General features: G+C 26.0%; 1 long non-coding RNA gene across 1 annotated transcript; it reads right to left on the bottom strand.

Annotated features, from left to right (window-relative positions):
• Positions 1 to 444: 444 nt before the first annotated feature.
• Positions 445 to 913, bottom strand: LOC135922834 (uncharacterized). The gene is made up of 3 exons (XR_010571046.1): positions 830 to 913; positions 554 to 637; positions 445 to 513 (listed from the first exon to the last, which is right to left on the bottom strand). It is a non-coding gene; the product is annotated as an uncharacterized LOC135922834 (long non-coding RNA).
• Positions 914 to 17,354: the final 16,441 nt, after the last annotated feature.

Raw genomic sequence — 17,354 nt, 5'->3', positions numbered from 1 at the left:
TATTTGCAAGCCAAGTCATGTTTGCCACAATCTTTATGAAGAGAAGATGCTTCGTGTCTCTCTAAGTCATGCTTTATGTTTTTCTAATTATTTACTCCAAGTTGAGTCCAAAAAGTATTGGACTTAGGGCCACTAAACATAATACAATATAGACAAATAACTTTGTCAAGTAGTGCTATAAGATAGCCAATTTCTGGGGTTGAGGGAACCATCTATATTAACCTTTCTATAATAGGTTATATTCATGCTCCTGTTTAAAAAGTAAAAAAAATAAATACTGGTATAGAAATAATGGATGGGTAAAAATTATGAAAATTATATAATTTAAAACCTCTTGAGAGTAACAGGATATTGAAATTTATTTGTACATGGCTGACAAGGGCCTATAGCAATTATGAAATTAATCAAAATATTTGTCATCCTAAATAATATGAAGTGAAATTGGTCATTTGGTTCCTTTTTTTTGTATAGCTGAATAAGACTTGGACTTTGAATATCCTCATAATTTATTCCCTTCAAAAGTTATTATATAAATTTTATTTAAATAAAATACCTCATGCAAAGTAAGCGCCTCACTGGAACTGGGGATTGGATGAGGAGATGATACAATTTGTTAATGTTCAATCATGGAGATTTGCTATAAATAAAGAGTATAATTTGTTTAATTTAGAAAAACTATATTTTTATAAAATATTAGCCAAATGGTCATTTTATTCTTAGTTACATTATAATTAAGTTTTACATAAATGTTAGAAATATTTAAATATCCTAATAATCATAATTTATTTTCTTCAAAAGTTATCATATAAATTTTATTTAAATAAAATACCTCATGCAAAGTATGCGCCTCACTGGAACTGGGGATTGGATGAGGAGATAATACAATTTGTGAATATTCAATAATGGAGATTTGCTATAAATAAAGAGTATAATTTGTTTATTTTTTAACTCTGATACGATAAATTTTAAACTACAAGAACTACACTTTATTTTTCATCTAATAAATTCCAATAGTATAATCATAAAAATCAATATCTTTTTACAATCAATAAAAATAATAATATTTGATTGACATTCTTCTAAATATAATCCTATATATCTAAATATAAATATTTTATTATTTACAACATGTCCACCCAAAAAAGGCCAAGGACATGTGCACTAAATAAATGAAAATAAATTCACAAAATGAATGTACTAAAAATTTGCCACAATAAAATTTTTAATTATCTTGTCTTAATAATTTAATTTCTTCCATCTCGGCATTGGTGTATTCCTCTCCATTCTTGATTGAGTCTCGAATTTCTTCCGGTTTCATAGAATAACTAGTATGGCCTACATCTGTAAAATCGAAATCACTTCTTTTCATGGACTTTTGTAAAGAATTTATTGGTCTATCTCTTGAATATAATCTATTTCCTTGATACGTCCTAGGCGGCCACACACGATTGCCATAATATTTAACTCGATAATCCAATTCATTTACTTTATTATAATCCATCACTCCCAATTTTCCTTTTTTTGTCACATTATAATTATTTGAACAGCTCGGTTGATCCTCACCATCTTCCTCACTGTAAAATTTGGAAGGACACATTTTGTTTCTTAATAAGTACGCCGGTGTTTTACACTCAGCAAGTAAATGATCAGTACTTTGGCATCTAAAACACTTTCTGCCCGTATGAGATGGTTTCTTTATCTTCAAGTCTTTCACTGACTTTGGGATTATAATTATTTTGAGAAAATTTCACAGCCTATTAAGGGCAATTCCCTAATCATTTCAACTTTTACAAAAAATATTTTTAAAATGAAAAAAATTCTAATATAAAAATTCTTTTTTTCTTATGAAAAAAAATATAATAAAAATTCTTTTAACATCATAATAAAACTTTATACCCCCTTTTCCTTTTAAAACAAATTTCAACTTTTGTTTTTACTAATTCACTATTTTATGTTTTCTTGTAAACTAAAAATATTTTAAACCTTTGTCTGTTTTGAATTAACCATCTTATTTCAATTCATAAACATTTTATTTGCTTCACAATTTAACTAAATTCATTAATAAACAACACTTCTGTTTTTATTTTACATTTTATTAATTAAAACGATTTAACTACACAGTTCGTTTTGTTTTTATCTTACATTTTATTTTTATCTTACAAACAACACACTTCTATAAACTTCTCTTCAACCAAGAAATTTATATATTTACCACACGATCAATTTTTATCCATTTCTTTTTTTAAAAAAAGAAACTGATTATTTAACTTAAATCATTGGAAAAATTTATTAAGTCAAACCTCAACTTAAATCATCAGGAAAAATTGAGTGTCACAAATTAATTAAGAATCAACCATATCACAATATCATGATAAATGGAGTAATAATCATTACTATAATACAGCTAATTCTTATAATTAGACTAATATTCACATAATTCTAAATATATATTAATTTTATATCACATTAACTTCGGTTCCCCATTACTTCTAATAACTTAACATAATAATTTTATATCACATTAACTTTAGAATAACTTAAATTTGAGAATACATTAATTTTGGAATACAATGTTTTTTTTGAATAACCACAATTTTATAATACATTTTTTGGGAATAACATCAACTGAAAATAACTAATAGTTTATCTACGTATTTTCAATTGATCATTATGACGGATTTCCTTAATTCCGTCTATAAACTTCACACGATTTAATTTGTTTCCTAAATTTTCTAAAATACAATCCTTTTCCCATTTTTTTTTATTCTCTAAAATTCTAGCCCAAATCATTTGTCCCACAGGAAATTTTGTGTTGTTTTTATCACATGGTAATTTACTAAAACTTCCCTTTGATTTAAGAAAATCTAAAGGTAATCTGGTTTTTCGACCTAAAAATAATTCCACAGGAGTAAAACCTTCTTTATTTTTAGAATTATTATAATATAACTGAGCCATCCAAATTTCAGTTTTTTCTATTTTGGCTTTTTTATCCAATTTTTCACTATGGCTACCATTCTTTCAGACTGACCATTAGAACTAGGATGATATGGCGGAGTCAACATATGGTTTATTTGCAATGAGGTACAAAAATGTTTAAAAATTTCACTTATAAACGCTGGACCTCCATCTGACACAATAATTTTAGGAATACCAAACTTTGACCATAATTTTTTTAATAATTTGATAACAACTTTGGTTGTTAACCCATTAACCTCTTCATATTCAATCCACTTAGAATATGAATCTACAATTAAGAAATATGTATTTTTATCCAAGTCAAAAAAATTAATATGAACCCTTTCCCATGGTTGATTTGACTTTGGCCATACACCTCCCATTTCTTTACGGGGCATTGTAGCACACGTATTACATGGTACACATTTATTTGTAATTTTTTCAATTTCCAAATTCATACCAGGCCACCACACATATTCACGAGCCCATGATTTCATTTTATTTTGACCCTGATGACCTGCATGTAATAAACATAAAATATTATCCCTCAATTTATATGGGATTACAGCACGATTTCCCCGCATTATATACTCATCCACAATTGAAAATTCTTTTTGTATTTTCTTATACGCATCTTGTTTAATTTTCCAATTTTTTTTCCCTATTAAACACAATTTCACTTGACTTAAACCCTGTCTTTCAAAGTATTCAATTTAAGGTCTTCCCACGTTGTAGGACCTCCCTTCAATATATATGATAAATTACACACTAAAGCATCTTCCCTATCCAAAATTATATTATCAATTATTTCCGGATTTGCACAATCTGATCCTAATCTAGACAACACATCAGGCAAATTATTTTCCTTTCCTCGCCGATATTTAATTTCCACATTGAAACTTCCCACAAGTAACAACCACCCTTGTAATCTTGGGGACATCATCAATTCTTTGTTATCTTTTTTGAACAAATGAATCAATGGCTTATGATCAGTATAAATCACAAATTTTTTACCAATCAAATATTCACGACACTTGGTTAACCTAAAAATAACCGCTAAGGCTTCCTGTTCAATCACAGAATACCTAGTTTCAACTTCATGAAAGATTCTTGAAAAAAAAAATTGGTCTTTCTAACCCATCAATTATATGTAACAATGCGCCTCCAACACCCTTGTTGGATGCATCCACTGTTAAAATTATTTCTAAATCATTATTAAAACACACTAAAATAGGTTCTTCACCAATTTTCTTTTTCAAAATCTCAAAAGGATTTTGTTGTTCAAATTTCCACTCAAAAGGAACCCCTTTTTTAATAAATCGTACAATGGAGATGCCACCTTTGCAAAATTCTCCACAAAACGATTATAATAATTCAACATGCCCAAAAAATATTGTACTTCAGCTTTGTTACTTGGCTGATTCATATTAAATATATTTTTAAAATTTTTATCAAGAGGCTTCACTTCAACCCCATTAATTTGATGACCTAGATATATTACTTCAGTTACACCTAGAACACTTTTTTCTTTGCTAGCCCTCAAGCCCTTATCACGAATTCTCTTGAAAACTTCTTCAAGACGTTAATTATGCTGTTCTGGCGTCACCCCAGTTATCAGTACATCATCCATATAGTAAAATACACCTTCTAGCCCTTGAAAAACAGATGCCATGGTACGTTGGAAAATAGGTGCTGAAACACTTAATCCAAATGGTAATCTGCAAAACGCAAATAATCATTTAGGTGTAGTTATCGTTAATAATTTTTGAATTTCCTCCTTTAAAGGTAATTGTTACTAAGCTGACGAAAAATTAATTTTAGAAAAATATTTTGCACCTTTTAAACTGGCCAAAATTTCTTCAATTCGGGGCAATGGATATTTAACTTCAACAACCCACCTGTTTAAAGTTACTCTAAAATCAGCACATAGTCTTAACTTCCCATTAGCTTTTTTCACTGGAACTAATGGTGTAGCCCATTCACTATAATCCACCGGAATAATAATGCCATCTTTAACCCAACGGTCTAATTCGTCGTTAATTTCTTTTTTCCACTCAAAAGGAACTCTTCGACATGCTAGAAAAACAGGTGAAAATCCCTCTTTTAATTTCACATCCACTTTATAATCATTAAGACATCCCAAATTGTCTTCAAAAATTATACCATATTTTTCCATTAAAATAGATATATCTTCACAAATTCTCTTCAATTTAATGACTTCTAAATCAACTATTTGATTTTCATTGATTTCAGTTTTATTTTGAACATTATCCAAGTTAACCATTAATTCCTCGGAAATTTCGCTCATATCAGGATTAATAGAAGGATTCACTTCCTTTTCTATCAAATCTGATATTACTATTTCATGAATTTTATTTATAACATTATTATTCATAATTTTGCATTTAGTATTTTTTAGTATCAAATCACTATTTGTTGTAAAAATATTCCAATAGTTGTTCATGGGACCAATTTTAGTAATTCAATCCCAACCCATGATTGTTTCTACATCTTTTTCTACCACCCATAAGTCAAGAAAAATTGTTAAATCATTTGAAATCACTTCTAATTTAGTTTTACCCAAAACCAAAATTTCAGACCCATCAAATTGTTCAACACACATGTTTTCTTTCTCGAGTGTACCCTTAGGCCAATATTTATAACAATTTGCTCTAGACATTATTGAAATGCTGGCCCCTGTGTCAAACAACATTTTTATATTCTGTCTATCAAATTTTATATTTACACGAGGACACGAACACTGATTAATTTCTCTTCCAATCATTAAAATTTTATTCATTATATTTGAATCACCATAATATCATTAATATTCATGCCTAAATTCAACTCTGAATTTAATGGCCTCTGAATATCAATACTTTTTTTATTAAATATATCGGAATTATTTTTAACTACACTATATATATTACGAATTTTATTATTAATACTTTTTTGACTCTGATATGATAAATTTTAAACTACAAGAACAACACTTTATTTTTCATCTAATAAATTCCAATAGTATAATAATAAAAATCAATCTTTTTACAATCAATAAAAACTAGTAGATAGCCCGTCAAAAATGACGGAGAATGAGAATTTTATTAGTTTTTTTAAGAAAGATGTTACCTTTTATTTAAAAATCATATCCAATTTATATTATTTTTAAACCCACCCCCCTCCCCATTTAGGTCAAGTCCAACCAATGTCATTGAGTCCAACCCATTAGGACTAAGAGTGGAAACTATTTTTTGAGTCAAAATATATTTAAATGAGCTTGTAACCAATACCAAAATTCTTTGTAAATATATTACTGATTACATAAGACTAACATTTAACATTAAAAAATTTCAAGCCAGGTCCAAGCTCATAATATTTGGAAAAAATTTCCAAGCGTCAAAGACCTTATAATTTTTTAAAAAAATTTCTCAAACCTAGCTCAGCCCATTAATTTTGAAAATTTTTTCCTAGCCCGGCCCATAATAATTTGTAAAAGATATTCCCAAGTCAGGTGCAAGCAAATATTAATCTTGAGGAATATTTCCCAAGCCCAGTCCAACCTATATTAATTTTCAAAACTTTATCCCAAACCCGGAGATAGTTAAATTTCTAAATAATTTATCATCACATGAAGGGGAAATCACGGATTTACCAATTAGTGGGTTAACTCCTTTTATCAAAAAATTTGATAAGGGCTATCTATATCTTTATATTAAGTACAAAAAAAATGCTATCTATTTAAAAAATGCCATTCAATACTAATGAAACTTATATGCAATTTATTTATATATTTTTTAAGAAATGTGTTTTTCTTGCCATTTAAATTTAAGTAATTTTTTAAAAAAAATGATGAGGATTAATTATTATTTTGTGCGTCTGGTAAAATTAAGAGCAAATCCTTTATGACATTTTAATTTTTGATGGAAAAAGCGACAAAATAAATATGGGCAGTCGTCTGCAGAATAAATAATTAATGTATAATATCATCCCATTTAAGGTTATAGGTGAAAGTAATGAATAATGACGGATTACCAAAGCAGTGTACAACACCCATTGCGTCCTGATAAAGCTGAGGCCCTGGGCTACTGGTAAAAGAAGAACGCAAAATAATATTTCTGCCAAAGTGTCACTCTTGGTATCCCCCTCTAAAATAGAATCATGAACGACATTGTCAACTCAACCATAAAACGGTCGTAAGTATTGTTATAAAGGCCATGACAAAACTACAGCATATTTTATCATTAATAATGCTAATGAAATTGACCGCACTACACCTTCTCGTTTGAACATCCCTCTAAATATTCATGAAAGTTCATCAGCGAATCGGATAAAGTATTATTTATATTAACTCCTAGTGAGGTGAATGATAGTGGAATTAAATGCTTATATTTGTTAAAAATTAGGCAGAGGTGGCATAGGGATTGTGGTAGTGGTGATAGAAATATCATTTGGAGGCGGTGTATAAGATAAACATATAGATATAAAACATTAGATAAAAAACAAAATAAACCTCCAGAGGAGTTCAAAGTTCCTTATTATCTTGGCCACCAGTAACTCTAGAACGGGTAAGGCGTTTGTTGAATAGGCATTTTTTTTCTTTGCTTTTAATTTAAGTTTAAGGATATGTTAAGCCATTAGGGATCATAGAAGATACTCTCAAAAATTGAGAAGTAAAGGGGTTGTAGGTGTGAACAATATCCTGCAATTCCATTAAAAGACAACGATCTAAAAACGGAACCTGGTTATGTCTTTCATCATTTAAAAATAATATATTATCTATAATTTCGTTATTTAAATTCGTTCTTCTTTCTTCAATAACCCTTCCAATGGTACTGAAATTCCGTTCACTGGAAACATTAGATGCTGGAATCGCATGAATTTTTTTGGCAAATCTTGCCAATCTGGATGGTTTTCCATAGTTCTCTATCAAAGTAATTTGTGCAGCGAAGCTCTAATCATCATTGAAGTTGTCATTGATATCCATTTATTCCTAATCGGGGCATTGTTATTTGTTAAGGCCCTGCTCACTTCCTGAATATCTTCTTTAAACATTAACCAGCATTCTTCAACCATTTTAGACAGGGCTATGTCCTTAAATCTAATGACCTTTTCACACAAATTATGGTTAAACCTATCTCTAATTTCTGGTATTTGCAGATTTCTAATATTTTGTCTACTAATTATATTTATCGGGAAGTTAAATATTATAAAAATATAAAATTCTATAATATAAAAGTAAATATATTCTATTTGTTTATCTAGACAAAAATTCTATAAAAGTTATAATGTTCTATAAAAATTATAAAAAAATATATTTTATGAAACAGAAATAATAAATATAAAATGAAAATGTCTGTCATAAAAATAAATAATTTAATAGAATAAGATAAATTTAATAGAATAAGATAAAATTTAATAGAATAAGATAAAATTTAATGGAATAAGATAAAATTTAATAGAAACTATGAAAATATAAGAGGGTGAAACTATACCTGAGCTGTAAGTTTCATAATAAGTTAATGAATATAGCAAAGAAAGAAGTAAAATATAAAGATATAAAAGGTCTACCTTCCAGATAATTTATAAAAATAATAATTATTAAAATAAATTATATTAGAGATTCATAAATATTAAAATTAATTATTATTTGTTAAATCATCTATAATAAAAATTAAAATAATATCAAAATAAAGTTAAAATAAAAAGGCTACTAAATAAAATAAAATTAAAAGAAAGATATCATAAGTAAAGTATCATATCAACATTAAAAGAAAGTAACTTGTGACTAAAATTAAGGAAAATCATCATCATAAAAAGAAAGCAACTTGTGACTGAAATTAAAAAAATCATCATCATAAAAAGAAAGCAACTTGTAACTGAAATTAAGGAAATCTAGGTAATTTTGTCCAACCTCTAATTTCATCTAGTATTGATATAAAGGATACTAACTCATTGTCATAATTCAGTTGCCTTTACATATTGAAATTATTTAGTGGTTTGGAAGTAATAATGGAATTCTTAAAATTTTAATGAGTTTGTATCTAAAATATAAAATAAAATCATCAAAACAAATAACCTCCATGCTATCAATGTCAGGGGAACTTTTTCAATAGACGAAAATAAAATTTCATATTGGATATGTGAATATTAATCTTTGCTTTGATATGTAGTGAATGAAATGGTAAGTGTATGAATGCTGAGCTTGGTAAGGTGATTACTATTGGAACGATTAAGCTATAATCATTTTTATTGGACAAATATGTTTTAAAAAAAAACTATTGGCTAAATTTGATTGACGTTTTTTGAGGATTATATATATAGATAATTTTGAATGTGTGTAGCTGGAATGGGAAAGTTTAAATTATTGATGTTATATTTTTGTAAACTAAGGGTGTATGATGATTGTTTGATTTGTAAAAACTCATTTTTATAAATTAAAAATATTATTTACCCTTATTTTGCTTTTCTTCTCAAAATAAATATGGGCTGAATTCAGGGTTAGCCAGTATCGCGGATATTTGTATCTAAGATACATTTTTTAAAATTTTGGAAAGTATCTTGTATCCAGTATCTAAGATACATATTATTTAAAAGTATTTGTATCTTAACCAACTTTGTATTCAAAAAGATACAGATACTTTAAAAAAAATTATATTGGTTAATTTAAATAGTATTAAAATTTAAAATGATATTGTTTTAAGATTTAAATGAAAAATTTAATCAAAATTTAGATATTTTAAGATAATTTTTGATATATGACGTTGGTCGTCATATAGCAATTTGCTAACAATTAGAACTACCATATTTGAATCGTTTTATATCTGTCTATTTTAAAATTATGGAAGAAGAAAATAGAATAATATGTTTATCTTCGTCTTCAGATGATTATTCAACCGAAAATTATAATAATAAATTTAAACTAAGCATACTTAATGGAAAATTTTTTGAAGTACTTCAAGATGATCATAATAAAGTTACTGCAGAATGTAAAGAATGCCACAAACCTATAAATGGTTCTGCGGATTCGTCATCAAATTTTGTCAAGCATCTAAAAGTAAAAGTATAATATATAATTATATAATGAATCATATTCATTATTATTTCATATTCCATATCTGTTGCTAAATTTGGAAGTATTTTAAAATAAATTTTCATATTGATAAAAATCATTTATGAAATGAATAAGAAAACTAATATATAAAAAAAGAGGTTGTTAATTTGAACACTAGGCCAAAATATAATCCAAATATTTGGGGCACCATTTTTATATGATAGAACTTAACAATATTTAATTCACCATGTGTTTTTTTAATTTTTACATATATGTTTAAAATATATAATTTTACAAAAAATATTTATAAAATTTTAATGGGTATTAATTATTATTTATAATTAAGACAAAAGTTTCATAAATATTTTAATATAAATATATTTCATCTAATTTTATCATTAAAAGTAGAATTTTTTACAAAAAAATTAGTATATCTAATATAAAATATTTTATTATTTGTTTCACTTATAGAGACGTCATCTGGAATCATATAAAAATTATATGACCCATCATAAAATATCACACAAACAGAAAAAACAAAAAGAAATAGTGAAAATTACATCATTAACTCAAAAAAAATTAGAATTATCAAATGATAATAAGAAAAAAATATCTCAAGATAAATTTAATAATTTATTAACTTCTTATGTAAAAGGAATGCATCCATTATCCATAGTTGAGCAAAAGGAATTTGACAAAATGATGGAAAGTAAATTCAATTTTTTTTTCTCTTATCCTTATTTCTTCTACTTGTCAATTTATTAGAAATATTATCCTGTATTGGAAATCCAATTAAAATTTTTTCTCGAAGATCTTTGCAAAGAAAAATTGATGAAAGCTTCATACATGAAACTGATAATTTAAAACAGTTATTGAAAGCTCAGACATACATCTGCACTACTGCAGATTTTGGTCTACTAAGACTAGAAGCTTTCTTGGAATGACTTGTCACTGGGTAATGAAATAATATGCTATTTTATTTATAAATTCAATTAAATAAATATTTAAATAAGCTCTCAAGTGATAGTTTACAAAGACAATCTCGAGCCCTTGTTGTGAGAAGATTTTCAGGAAGCCACACCTGTGATAAAATAGCAGAATTAGTTGATAAAATTCATCGTGACTTTGGTATTGACGAAAAAGTTATAGCAACTGTTACAGATAACGGCTCTAACTTTAAGAAAGCTTTCAAGGAGTTCGGATATTCTATGGAAGCTGTAGAGAATGACTTTGACATCAATGATGATGAATGTATAGAATTCGAAATCATTGAAAGTATTATTTAATACTTCTTTAAAATTTATTATGATATTGTAAATTTAGTAAAAAATTTCATTCAAATAAAATTATTTATTTGTTTATTTAAGGGTCTAAAGAAGCCTCAATAACATTGCCTCAACACATTCGTTGTTTGTGCCATACGATAAGTCTAATTGCCACAACAGATGTCGAGAGAGCTATTAAGGAATCTCCTAACATTTCTAAAATTCATCATCCTGCAATAGCTAAATGTACTAAGCTATGGAATGCAAATAATAGGCCTAAAACTGCAGAACTTATCAAAGCAGTTTTAGGAAAACAATTAGTTACACCTTGTTGCACTAGATGGAATAGTTTGTATGATAGTCTTCATAGTTTATTAAAATTTAAAGGCGAACTTCCTAAATTATGTCAAAAATTAGAATTTCCTAAATTAAAAGATATTGAAATTCAATATTTAGAAGAATATTGCAATATAATGGCCCCATTGGCTATAACGATTGACAAAATACAGAGGGAAATCAACTGCTATTATGGAGAATCAGCTCCAATTTTAAATGTCGTTAAAAAAATTACAAATTTAATTCAAACCAATCTACAATTTTGCAAACCATTAGCTATTGCCATAGAAAATTCTTTAAATAAAAGATTTAAAAATATATATGATTTTGATAACAATTTTAAAAGTGCATTTTTGGCAACTATTTCTCATCCCTATTTTAAAAATCGTTGGATTGATGGTGAAAAAGAAAAAAAATACCTTCAGGATTTGTTATTACATGAAGTTTTAATTGTTTTTAAAAATAATATTGAAATTAATACTTCAACAAAATCTTCAATTGATGAAGATGATGATTACTTTTGCTTTAAAAGTACCACATCCAATTCTAATAATTCAATAAATGATATTGGAATAGAGATCCTAAATTATATGAAAGATGATAGGCGGAGGATAAATATGTTAAATAGTTATAAATATATAAAAGAAATATTTATTAAATTTAACAGAATATTACGCTCCTCAGCCCCCGTTGAAAGATTATTTAGCTTTGCTAATATGGTTAATAGACTAAATCGTCAAAAATTGAACGATAAATTATTTGAAAAATTAATAATATTAAGAAATAATGCTGATTTATGATGCTGATTTATTATAATTTACTAATTATATAATTATTAAATGGAATATCGCATTATCTTTTATAATAAATTTGTTATTTTCTACAATTTATTTTAAATATTTTTTTATAAATTTATATTATAGATAAGAAAATAAAGCTTTGTACATTTTGATTTTGACTATTTAAAGTTTTTTAAAAAAGTATCTTGTATCTTAGATACTTTTTTTTAAAAAAATACAAGTATCTTGTATCTTATTGAAATTTTTCTAAAGTATCTTGTATCTTAAATACAAAATTTTATAAAGTATCTGTATCCGAATACAATTTTCTGAAAATTTGCCCAACCCTGGCTAAATTAATAATTGAATGATAATTATTTTTTGACATCAACCCTTGTAAAAACTCATTTTATTAAATAAAAAATAATAATTTACCAGGATAATAGTTGCTTAATCAGCATCTGTACAATCATTAAGAGAGGTTAAGACAGGGCTTGTTATCTAAAATAAAAACATAAGAATAATTTTAAAAATATTAATGTATTAAACCTGAAGAGGAATAAATATTAGGTTCATCTATCTAGAAAGAGTGGGAATATCATCAGAAGCTAAAATTGATGTATTCTAAATGTAAAAAAATATAAGTACTTATAATTTAATTTACTTGAAAAAATTGAATGATATTTATTTTTTGATATTAGCCCTTGTAAAAACTCACTTTTTGGAAAATAAGGGTGTATGATTGTTTGATTTGTAAAAACTCATTTTTATAAATAAAAAATATTATTTACCCTTTCTTCTCAAAATGAATATGGGTTGAATTAATAATTGAATGATATTTAATATTTGATATCATGAATTAAAAATATTATTTACCAGGATTATAGTTGCTTTTTATTTGAGTCTTGCTTTCTTGAATTTTCTTCTCAAAATATTTCACCTATAAAAAAACTAAATAAATAAAAATTTTTATAAATTATAAATGTTTTTTATTTGAGTCTTGCTTTTATAAAAAATAATTAATAAATATAAATAAATACATAGCGATGACATGACGTACCAATGACATGACGTCACAATGTAGTGAGAACATCGGAAAATTAAAATATAGATAATAATATTTGATTGACATTCTTCTAAATATAATCCTATATATCTAAATAAAAATAATTTATTATTTACAACAGTTTAGTCATTAAAAACTATATTTTTAATAAAATTTTAGTCAAATGGTCATTTTATTCTTAACTACATTATAATTAAGTTTTTAATAAATGTTGGAAATATTTGAATAATCTCATAATCATAATTTATTTCCTTCAAAAGTTATCATATAATTCGTATTTAAATTAAATACCTCATCATGCAAAGTAAGCGCCTCACTGGAACTGGGGATTGGATGAGGAGATAATACAATTTGTGAATCTTCAATAACTGAGATTTTCTATTGTTGCGTTATTCCTTTATCTTATTTTTTGTTTTGTGCATTTGAACTTTTATTATTTTTGTTATAATCTAATTTTATTTTATAAACGGCGTAATCTTACTTTTTTATATATTATTTTACTTTTTTGTATTTCGTTTTATATTCTAATTTATATGTTAGAAAATGTATAAATACCTTAACAAAAGAAAAAGAAATTAGTTAATAAAATATATTTTTACTGACTCGAACCTCGCACCATATCGTCTCCATCCATATTCTTTGCATGGTGCCCTTTGGGTGGTGGACTAGAAAAAGATGACTACCTAATCTGCTGAGATGACCATCTAATCTATGACGATTGCTTAATCCATTGAGATGACTCTATTTATATGACTACCTATTGTGATGATTGCTTAATCCATTGAGATGACTCTATTTAGACTACCTATTGTGACGATTGTTTAATCCATTGAGATGACTCTATTTATATGACTACCTATTGTGTTGATTGCTTAACCTATGGAGATGACTACCTATTATGACTCTACCTTGTGCTTAACCTATGGAGATGACTACCTATTATGACTCTACCTTGTGCTTAACCTATGGAGATGACTACCTATTATGACTACCTTATCTATTGTGATATTATGACTACCTTATCTATTGTGACTACCTAAACTACTGAGATGACCAAGAATCAAACCTTAGTACGTTCTTTCATGCAAAAAGCTTCTTTCTTTATGGTGTCCCGGCTCTGGATGTTGGACTGGAATATAATAGCCAGCACCTAACCTAATGTGACAACCTAGGAAGAACTGATATGGAAGTTGAACGATAGGTTATGAATTCTATTTTGTGAGACCAATGATGATTACTTATTATTCTAATCCACGTAAGAAGAAAAGTTATTAAAAATTAAAATTTTATGCCAGGATAAAGGCATGTTATAAATTTTTAAAATTACTAAAATGTAAAATCATAATGGATAATTTTGATATTTTTTTTGATTTCTTGAATGATGACGAATTGTTGCTAATTAACAAAACCTAAAGATGAATTCTTAAATATAATTAAAAATCCTAAACAAGAAGATAAAACTTAATTTTAAATATGTTAAAATGTAATTTTTAAATCACATGATTGATTCAAATAACCCTTATAAGTAATACTTAATATGATAAAAAGTTTTTGAAATTAAAAGCTTTGAAGACAAAAAGATTTTTTTAGTTTAAAGGGATATTAAGGAACCATTAAAAAAAAAATATTTTTTTGCCTAAAAAAACATTCATTTTAGAAAAATATATTTAAATATATGTGGTGAATTTTCAAAACATGAAGAATTTTTTTTTTTGAATTAAAATTAGGGTGTGAAATTTAAAATTTTATTTAAAGAGAGGGAAATGTGAATAATATATTATTTGCATATTTTAACCTGGGAGATAGAAAATAAACAAAAATTAATTAAACACTAAAACACGAAAAATTAAACGCTTATAAAATATGAAATGCTAAAAAATGTAAAACGCAAAAAATATAAAACGCTAAAAATATAAAACGCTAAAAGTATAAAACGCTATGAAACACCTAAAAAATAATATAATAATCATTATGATTTATCATTCCTTATTCTGGATTTTATTCCTTATTCCATAAATTATCATTCCTTATTACATATTTTATTGTTCCGAAATTCAAAATTTTATTCGTGCATATTATTCATACATTTGATTTGATCAACTATTCCAAATTATATATTCCGATTTATTCCAAATTCCATTATTCACCAACGATAACGTTCAACGATTTTATCAAACTTACGCGATTGATTCAAGCCTACAAAAAAACGTACAAACTCACGCAACTCTAATAAACGATTTTATCAAACCTACGTAATAGAATCAAGCCTACGAGAACATTTGAGACTTATGCGCTAACCAAGAAGAAACCGAACGGGAAAAACGAACAACAAACTCTCTATGACTTCTCCGATGAAATTATCAGAAGAGGGAGAATGTTGCGTTATTCCTTTATATTATTTTTTGTTTTGTGCATTTGAACTTTTATTATTTTTGTTATAATCTAATTTTATTTTATAAACGGCGTAACCTTACTTTTTTATATATTATTTTACTTTTTTGTATTTCGTTTTATATTCTAATTTATATGTTAGAAAATGTATAAATACCTTAACAAAAGAAAAAGAAATTAGTTAATAAAATATATTTTTACTGACTCGAACCTCGCACCATATCGTCTCCATCCATATTCTTTGCATCTATAAATAAAGAGGAGTTATAATTTCTTTCCTTATGAAAAACTATATTTTAAATAAAATTTTAGCCAAATGGTAATTTTTTTCTTAACTTCATTATAATTAAGTTTTTAATAAATGTTTTAATTCTACAAGAATACATGATTGAGAAAACAGGCATTAAAAATAATATGAAGTCCAACATAAAGTTAACAGGTTACAATGGCAAGATGATACAAGTGATAGGTACAGCACAAGTGAATGTAGAATACAAAGGGAATTCACAAATTTTGAACGCGTTAATCATAAACATTAATAAAATGTCTTTGTTAAGAAGATCATGTTAAAACATTTTGAAAATATACTTGAAAGATTCATAGCCATGATAGATGCAGATTAATATAAAACTGCGATCAGATGAAGAAATCATAAAAGAATATTATAATGACTGTAAAAACAATAGTAATCTTATAAATAGAAAAATTAGTATAAATAAAATTGTGAAATTCATGATGAAGTATATTATCTAAAGAAATTCTAATAGCTAAATAAAACAATGATAATATTATAAATATACCTAATGTTATATATTCAAAATTTATAATATTTATAATCTAATTTTTGTAACCTTACCTATTATTACTTTTTGTTTTTCGTTTAGAAATTTATATTTTTAATCTAATTTTTATAACCTTACCTATTATTACTTTTTGTTTTTCGTTTTGATTATATATATTCTAATTTATATTTTTAGATAATATATATATAGTGTGTGTACGAAGATAAAAAATGGATAATAATAATAAAATATATTTTTACTTACTCTCACCATAATCCTTGTTCTCTTCATGGTGCTCCCCGTTTGGCAAAAAAAAACTCGCCTTATGGAAATTCTTTTATTTTTTAAAAGAAATTTTTTTTTTCCTCTCTGTAAATATGAATAATTATAAAATGTTACAAATGAATTCTATATAAATAAAAGAAAAAAAAAGGTAAAATCATTTTGAAATTATTTCCATTATGTTTGCTTTCAAACTCATTAATATTCCTTGAATTTCCGTTTACGACATATTATTCGAATTGACTTACAACTGTGACGTGCCTATTCTAGGATACTCAAGGATATGATTAATTGTTTTGAATTATTTAATGGCAAATATTACGTATATAAGGAGTCAGAGTTTATCCAATTACATTGCATTTTTGTTAAAATATGAAATTTTATAATTTCTAATAAATATGATTTATTAATAAAATATGGAAATAAAACCTGAATTAATACACAGAA

This window comes from Gordionus sp. m RMFG-2023, chromosome 1, assembly GCF_954871325.1.
Source record: "Gordionus sp. m RMFG-2023 chromosome 1, tfGorSpeb1-WG-v2, whole genome shotgun sequence".
In the NCBI taxonomy this organism is placed as follows: Eukaryota; Metazoa; Nematomorpha; class Gordioida; order Chordodea; family Parachordodidae; genus Gordionus; species Gordionus sp. m RMFG-2023.
The sequence above is the reverse complement of the archived record's forward strand: the minus strand, read 5'-3'. Positions and strand labels throughout refer to the sequence as shown.